Source organism: Topomyia yanbarensis, chromosome 1 (assembly GCF_030247195.1).
Source record: "Topomyia yanbarensis strain Yona2022 chromosome 1, ASM3024719v1, whole genome shotgun sequence".
NCBI classification, from domain to species: Eukaryota; Metazoa; Arthropoda; class Insecta; order Diptera; family Culicidae; genus Topomyia; species Topomyia yanbarensis.
In genome coordinates this window covers 117,872,989-117,881,289 of record NC_080670.1, presented here as the reverse complement: position 1 = coordinate 117,881,289, position 8,301 = coordinate 117,872,989, and the positions used below count along the sequence as shown (strand labels likewise).

The 8,301-nt window shown below is 39.4% G+C and overlaps 1 pseudogene; it reads right to left on the bottom strand.

Moving 5' to 3' along the window:
• Positions 1-4,695: 4,695 nt before the first annotated feature.
• Positions 4,696-8,301, bottom strand: LOC131675849 (DEAD-box helicase Dbp80-like; annotated as a pseudogene).

The following is an 8,301-nucleotide window of genomic DNA, read 5'->3' as shown; positions in this document are numbered from 1 at the left end:
CCGTTTGCTGCTGTCAGAAGAGTTGGCCAAGCACGCCGTCTTCGATGGCACCAAAACTGTCACCATATACACCAGCTCCAAGTAAATTTCGAACACTGCCCAAACAAAAGGCCCTTTTCAGGGCCATCAATTTATCGACAAAGAATCGAATTGAAGTTTTGTTATTACAAGCATCAGAAAGTGGCTTGCCAAGAACGTTGGATGGTAAGTGAGCCACTTGTGAACAATATCGTCGCTTTCAGGTAGAATGGCACAAAATAAAAAAGTTATTTGTGTGATTTGTAGACAGGTTAGTGTAATGATTCAATTTACAAAAATCGAACGTTTTCTAACGTTTCGATATAGGTGCTCCGTTTCAAAATTTTCGGCCAGAATGTTGCCTGTTTTTCTAAAAGTGAAAATCTGCTATTGTACTGAATGAAAACCTTCGATTTTTGCGCTGATTGGAAATAGTTGTGACTAGTTGTGTAGAATGTTCAATTACTGAAAATAACAGATTTTGTGAACGCAGTGGTTGGTCCATACAATTCGATTCCAAGCGAGCCAGACTAGTTTTCGTTTGAAGGTCCAACAATACAAATCTGACAATAGAAATAAACTATTTTATTTTGAATTCAACTACAACTTCCTTGAAAACAGTACAGCTAAAACACTTTTGGGAAAAACGCGCAAACCTAAATTTTCCACTATAATAAAAACTAGTGCCCCCGCCGCACAGCATCATCAAGATTGATAGTTATTCAAGCCGGGTGAAAAGTGGGAGGGAGGTTGTAAGGCAATGGAAAATTTCATTTATAATAATAATACTTTATAATTGGCTGGTCCTGAAAAGAACTTGTTGATTTGTGGTTTATTTTGGGTCACAATTTAGGCCCGCTCGATTTCTGAAAGCTGTGAATTTTTCGCAGAACGACAGTTTCTGTTCGGTAGCGATGAGGCTTCCTAACGCCAACCGTGACTGGGACACTTTTATACGGCCTTCGTTGGCAACCAGCCCCCTGTCAAGGACGACGTCTCTGTATAGCCAGCATCACTGCCATGAAAGGCAAAACATTGATTTTGAACCGAATGATTAGAAGCTGTATTTAGTAACAAAATGTCGATTTTCTGAATGATATGATATTAAATCATCCCACAAGATGCAAAACGTCGTGTGGAATGCTTGAATATCGAGTATAGTGCCGAACATAATTCTTTGTTTGGGGCTTTATAGCTATAACGCCCCATATATGTCGGTCGCTGTCAAACTCCATATGATGGTATAGGGTTGCCAGGGGGCTGTTGCCAACCGCTTGCGGGGAGCCGTTCCTCCGGTGGACTTACGAGCGGTTTGTTTGGTACAGGCCATGTAGCGAAAAAAGCTGATCTGCTACTTCTCTGATGCTGGTAGTAGGACGACGGTCAAACGCTCGTTTGCGTGCCTTCATTCATAAAAGTTCAACAATATTTTCAAAGAATGTTGCAAATTGTCAACTTGATAATTCCAAAAATACTCCAAATAAACTATGAATGTGCTAAAGTCGACAAAATCGTATAGAAATTGCTTATTCCAGAGCAGAATTTACCGGTCTAAAGTGTATTCTACTTCACTCCGGTTATGTCTCTGACATTACCCACCCATCTTTTTTTTCTGGGAATGGTTGGCTTATATATTCAAGATTATTGAACAAATTTCCTTTTGAGATTTCCACTTGTTTTGGAAAGTATACCGAAATGTAGTGATGGATTATGCAAGAAGAATATTTGTTTCGTCTAGTCACCTGTCAACAATAACATTGTTTGATAGACATTGTCTCTAAATTGTCAATGAAACCAACTTTTGTTTATTGTTTTTCCTGAATAAAGGAGGAAAATTGGGAAAACTTTGTGTTCCAATACTATCATTTTGCAACCTGATATTGTTGCTATCGCATGGAAAAGTATAATATTGGACATAGTGATCTATAACGCATAATTTTACGAATCAGTTATGATTCATTTTTATATGAAATCTTCTGTGCACATTTGTGACACGTTATACATATTTTATTATGAATATACACTTATGACACGTATGCGAGCGACTTTGGTTTACATTTTAAGCAAAAACTGTAACTGTAGTCAACCGATCTTCACACAAATCAAGAGATTACTTCAGAAAAGATAGAAGTATCGAATGTTTTCTCCGAAAAGCTTCTAGCATTTATAAATTTTAAGATATTCAATCTCAAACTTTAAAAATCGTTTTTCTCGAAAAGTGCTAAATGGCGCTTGTCATAAGATAGCACAACAGCGACGATATGTGTATTGTGTAATATTGACCACCTGGCATTTAATACTCAACAGAATTTTCAAATCCCATGGAAAAGTGCTCAAACTTGCTCAAATGATAGCCCTTGGTATCAGTCACAAGATAGACATAGTGAGAAATTTGCGTAAATGGCACTTTAGAACAACCTTTTCAACATTTTTAATTTTGGACCTATATGGGTAATATTGACCACCTGGCACTTAATACTCAACAGAATTTTCAAACCCCATGGAAAAGGGCTCAAACTTGGTCAAATAATGACCATTGGTATCAGTCACAAGATAGACATAGCGAGAAATCCGCGTAGATGGCACTTTAGAACAACTTTTTCCACACTTTTGATTTTGGACCTATATGTGTAATATTGACCACCTGGCACTTAATACTCAACAGAATTTTCAAACCCCATGGAAAAGGGCTCAAACTTGGTCAAATGTTAGCCCTTGGTATCAGTCACAAGATAGACATAGTGAGAAATCCGCGTAAATGGCACTTTAGAACAACTTTTTCAACATTTTTGATTTTGGACCAATATGTGTTATATTGACCACCTGGCACTTAATGCTCAACAGAATTTTCAAACCCCACAGAAAAGGGCTCAAACTTGGCCAAATGATAGCCTTTAGTGTCAGTCACAAGATAGACATAGTGGGAAATCCGCGCAAATGGTACTTTAGAACAACTTTTTCAACATTTTTGATTTTGGACCAATATGTGTAATATTGACGACCTGGCACTTAATACTCAACAGAATGTTCAAACCCCACAGAAAAGAGCTCAAACTTGGTCAAATGATAACCCTTAGTGTCAGTCACAAGATAGACATAGTGAGAAATCCGCGCAAATGGCACTTTAGAACAACTTTTTCAACATTTTTGATTTTGGACCAATATGTTATTATTGACGACCTGACACTTAATACTCAACAGAATGTTCAAACCCCAAGAATATTGCAAAGCTATCGCGATTTTGTTCGGTACAACGGAAGTTGTTCGCATTTAAAAACTGGGAGAATATCTCAGCAGTATTTTTAGAAACGGGACCCCAAAAAAGGATGAAACCGTCAGGGTGATACTAATAACATCGCAATTTTATTTTTAATTTTTAGCGCTCTTTTGAATACTTTGATCGTGAATGTTCGTTTCGTTTAATAAAAAGTCACCTTTGGTGAACATTTTGCCTGAATAATTGATTTAAAAATCGATATAGTTTTTAAATAACATTTAAATAAAACTTCAAAAAAGTTCTATGCTATATTTCACCCTAAGGAGGAAAATTTGGTAAAAACCAAAATTTCTCACGAGGGTGAAAATTTGTTGGTAAAAACCAGTCTTTGTACAGGAGGGCACAAATCCTTATTTCATACTATGTTGCGTTTCGGCTTCGCCTCATCAGAAACCGACACTAACACATTGTCGGAATAGATTAGCGCCGGCTTGACGCAAATCCCTTAAAACTAAAACACACTATGTGTTTCAATCAAACGACTGATCAAACGTGATGTCCCATTTGAGCAGAAGTTCTGTTTATGCCGATGAGACACAAGTGAAGCCGAAACTTGTCTTGGCTTAGCAGGCCTATGCGAAAGCACTATGCTATATTTCACCCTAAGGAGGAAAATTTGGTAAAAACCAAAATTTCTCACGAGGGTGAAAATTTGTTGGTAAAAACCTTGTGTCACTTGTGTCTCATCGGCATAAACAGAACTTCTGCTCGAACGGGACATCACGTTTGATCAGTCGTTTGATTGAAACACATAGTGTGTTTTAGTTTTAAGGGATTTGCGTCAAGCCGGCGCTAATCTATTCCGACAATGTGTTAGTGTCGGTTTCTGATGAGGCGAAGCCGAAACGCAACATAGTATGAAATAAGGATTTGTGCCCTCCTGTACAAAGACGGATTTTTACCAACAAATTTTCACCCTCGTGAGAAATTTTGGTTTTTACCAAATTTTCCTCCTTAAGCTTAGTATGCACCTCTTGCGAAATGAGGTCGCGAAATATTTTTCCTTCTTCCGTGCGGAATTTTGACATTTGCTCGCGAAAACTAGTCTGTGTATTTGCTGTTAGATGTCGCTTTTGATTGAAAAACGACATCAGCTGTTGTTTATTTCTTTTTTATATTTCTGTTGTCATTTAAATGTTTTAAATGATGTATTTTATTAATTCATCACGGATGTGTATGAAATCCGTAACAATTGTAAACCTATTTGCCATTTATGATGCTCTCAGGGACGTGACGTACTCAGCGTGAATCATATTTCGAGCATGATCAATCATAATGCTTATTTGTGACGGTTCCGGATGTCTCGGGGAAGTTCAGTCTGACCAATTTAGACAGCACAATTCCTGCAATCGGAAATTTAAATCATTGGCTGGCCATTTTCTATCTAAATTGGCTGCTTCTACCGTTTCTAGAAGACCCAGGGAAATGATCGAAATTCGCTCAAACCAAATCTATTATAATTGTCCGAATCGTAAGTCTAAATCGGCGTTTGACCATTAAGAAGCAAATCTGATTGCCTTGGCCGCCTTTACCGCTTTCACAAGTCTCGGGGAAACTACCTTTCGAAACACGTTTCGGAATCCGGAATGGATTCCATCGCAAATATAACAACCGACTCCGACTCAATCGGTTTCAGGTCGAACCAAACCCTAGGCTTTAAACTTTGGCTGACATTAAAAATCGATTATGATAACAATGGCTACTACTAAAGGTTCTGGAAGTCTCAGGGAATGCTACCAATAATCAGTACGGATACAAACCTATTTTTGGTATAACAATTGTGAGAATCGTAATTCAAATTTATTGCCATAAGTAATTCGTGGTAATTCTTATTGCATGAAACACTAGAGAGGTTTAAGAAATTGCGCATATTGCTACTACTTGTATTACTGCCGCAAGAAGCATAATTGTCCCATGTGTATAGGGATTCCCATAGCACATGGGACAGTTATGCTTCTAGTGGCAGAATACCTCACACAAAAAATGCTGTTCAAGTCTGATATTACACCGAAAGTTAGACGAATTAACTGAATTCTAATTTGATGGTCAGATTGACCCTGTATGTAAATTATGAAAAAGATGTTATAAGCCTTTTACAATCAGTCAATAATACAGTAATACGTTATAATCCATTTAAAACGAGTGTATTGCTAGTTAGGCACTTTTCAATCAGTTAGGTCCTTTCATAATCAGTTCGGTCATAAAAATCAATTAGGCCCTTTTATAAATTGTTGTAAAATCGCTATCAAAATTCTTCATAATCAAATGTTGCGTTATGTACGTGCTCGGGTAGATATTTGTTGATGGAAAACATGAAATTTCAATTTGTTACATTTTGCAGTTAGGCCCTTTTCAAATGTTTGGATAGAGCTAGGTAGAGATAAATTGAAATTGTAAATTTATTAGCTTACGATACCCTGTTGGTTACATTCGTATACCTTATGTCAGGTCAAGGAAGAAAAAAAAATAAAAAAAAATATAATAAAATTATAAATTTAGAATCAAAACAAGTATGACCCAAAAAAGTTCCTACGCCTTTTACCAGTAGCTGGTCGAAAACACTTTACGGTGCGATCTTTTCAATTTCGTCCGAGTTCTCCACGTCTAGCAACTGAATCTTTTTCCGGAAGTGTTTTTCAATTGATCTGCAAATCATCATGCTTCGATCACTGCCCACTAGGTTGATGGTGATTCCGTTCTGTTAAAGAAGTGGGAAGAAATACAATCTATGGGATCACAAGAATGAGTCACACTTACCGAATCTACCGGTGCGTCTAATCCGATGTAGATACGTTTCGCAATCGGCTCGTCCCTGCTGATCCATCGGCAGGTCGAAGTTGACGACAATGGTCACCTGGTCGACGTCGATACCTAAGACGAAAGAATCTCTCCGTAACCTGGTGCTGTAGCCAGAATCAAGTGGTGGAATTTGAACCCCTGGACAAAACGTTCGTTATAATCTGTACCTTCTCTAGTCCGGTTCGGAACCGATCCAGAGCGTCCAACCGTTGCTCCACCGTTAGATCACCGGACAGTACCGCTACCGAGTGACCATCCTGGGACATCCTGCCGGTCAACCAACCGGCCGTTTTGCGTACCTGTTTCGATCGATTAACAGTTCTGAAAATAAATTTACTTGGAGTTTACAACTGTCCTATACATTATATGACAGAAAATGATCGCTTGTCCGACGGTAATCACACAATTTCTCGTCCTGGTTACGGAACTTGACGTAGTACTGTTTGATGTTATCGAGTGATTCTTGCTCCCGCGCCTGCCGAATGACGATTGGATTGGGTACGATGTACTCTGCAAACTGCATCACCTCGCGCTCGTACGTGGCCAAGAAGAACACCGACCATAACACCCGCCTCGTCCAGTACAAAAATGGAAAACTAGGTCGTACGTCCTGAACTTTATACCCCAGTCCATTAGCTTGCCGGCTGTTCCGATGATGATATGATTAGTCAGCTTCGCCCCTTTGACGGTCTCCTCACCGCGAACGGCGTAAGGAAGTTTGATTTCCGGACAAAACTTTGCCATTTTGGCAGCTACTTCCCCCTTCTGAATTGCCAGCTCATACGTGGAGGAAAGGCAAATCACCTGCAGATAGTTTTTTAACTGATGGACTCAACTGAGCATTGCCAGCACGAAGGCAGCGGTTTTTCCTGTTCCCGACTGACTCTGGGCGATTATATTCCGTGGCGGACCGGCCAACAGAGTAGGTAGAGCCATCTCCTGAATCTTGGAAGGGGCGTTGAAACCCATCGCATAGACTCCCTGAAGTAATTCCGGCTTCACGTGCAAAGCTTCGAAAATTTTAACCAACCAAACGGCGAAGAAGAATCCTTCCGCTGCACCCTTAGATCCAGCTTTGATTCTACTAGACCTTAGCGAACATCTTTCATTAGCAAACTTGCATCCGCCGGGCTAAAAAATTAGTCATGGATAATTTTAAAGTTGATACTAAATATTTCGGGAGAAAATTTAGAATAGGACGTAAGCAACAATGAGATTCTCTTTGGGGTCTTTCTCTTCTGTTTATTACTCGGTCGTTTCAATATTTAGTACTCAACTCTTTGCCTAATATTTTAGTAAAAACCATCGGCTATGTACTGGAAAATTAGTGCAAAGTGTTATAGTGACGTCATAATCGAAAGAGAAATTAAACAAAGAGAGGCTCTCAATGTTCCTTATGTCCTAATCAAAATTTTCTGCAGACTTCGACTTACTTGAATGCCTCTGCATCTTTCGCGGAGGAAGGTGTTTCTCCATTTTCTCTTGCAGCTTGTTTTTCTTCAGGAGCTGCTAGAGTCAGAATTTCCGTAGCTACCGAACTCCAAACATCAGGTGCAGCTTTGGTTCTACTGCCGGTGGACTAGGTTTTTCCGCATTCTCTTTCTCTGGGCTGCCAGCCGCCGGCTCTGAATCCTTATCCTTGGTGATATGTACTCAGTTCGCTAACCTATTTGTATTGAAAAGAAAAATTCAAATCCCATCCCAATGATCGCTTCAAAAATAGGTTATAACAAAAAAACACTTACCGTGCGCAGAAATTTCTTGATCCGTCGTCTTTTTGACCCAGTTATCGGCAGCGCTTGCCATCGTTTCGATCGGGTATTAAAATTCAATAGCAAGGTACAAAGTATGGGAAATCGTCCTGAATCAGCACGGGTACTGTCCCTCGGGTGGTTTATTCCTTGCAATTCGCTGAAATTTTGACCAGAGCGACCTTGCGGAAAAAACGATGCCTTCTTTTGCCTGCTCACTTCCCTGCCATGAAACCGATGATGAGCGCTTATTCCAAACGGTTAGCCGATTGAGCATGACGTGCCATTATGTTTGTTCTATGAATTGATAAGGACATCTAGATATGCAAAGGAATGTTTGGAGGAGGGATGCTACTGGTAAATACATACCGAAAGAGAAAGTCCTTTCCGAGCATCTTGATGTTGTGTTTTCTGTTGGCCCATTATCACTGCGTTCTCTTGTTGGGTGATTACCAT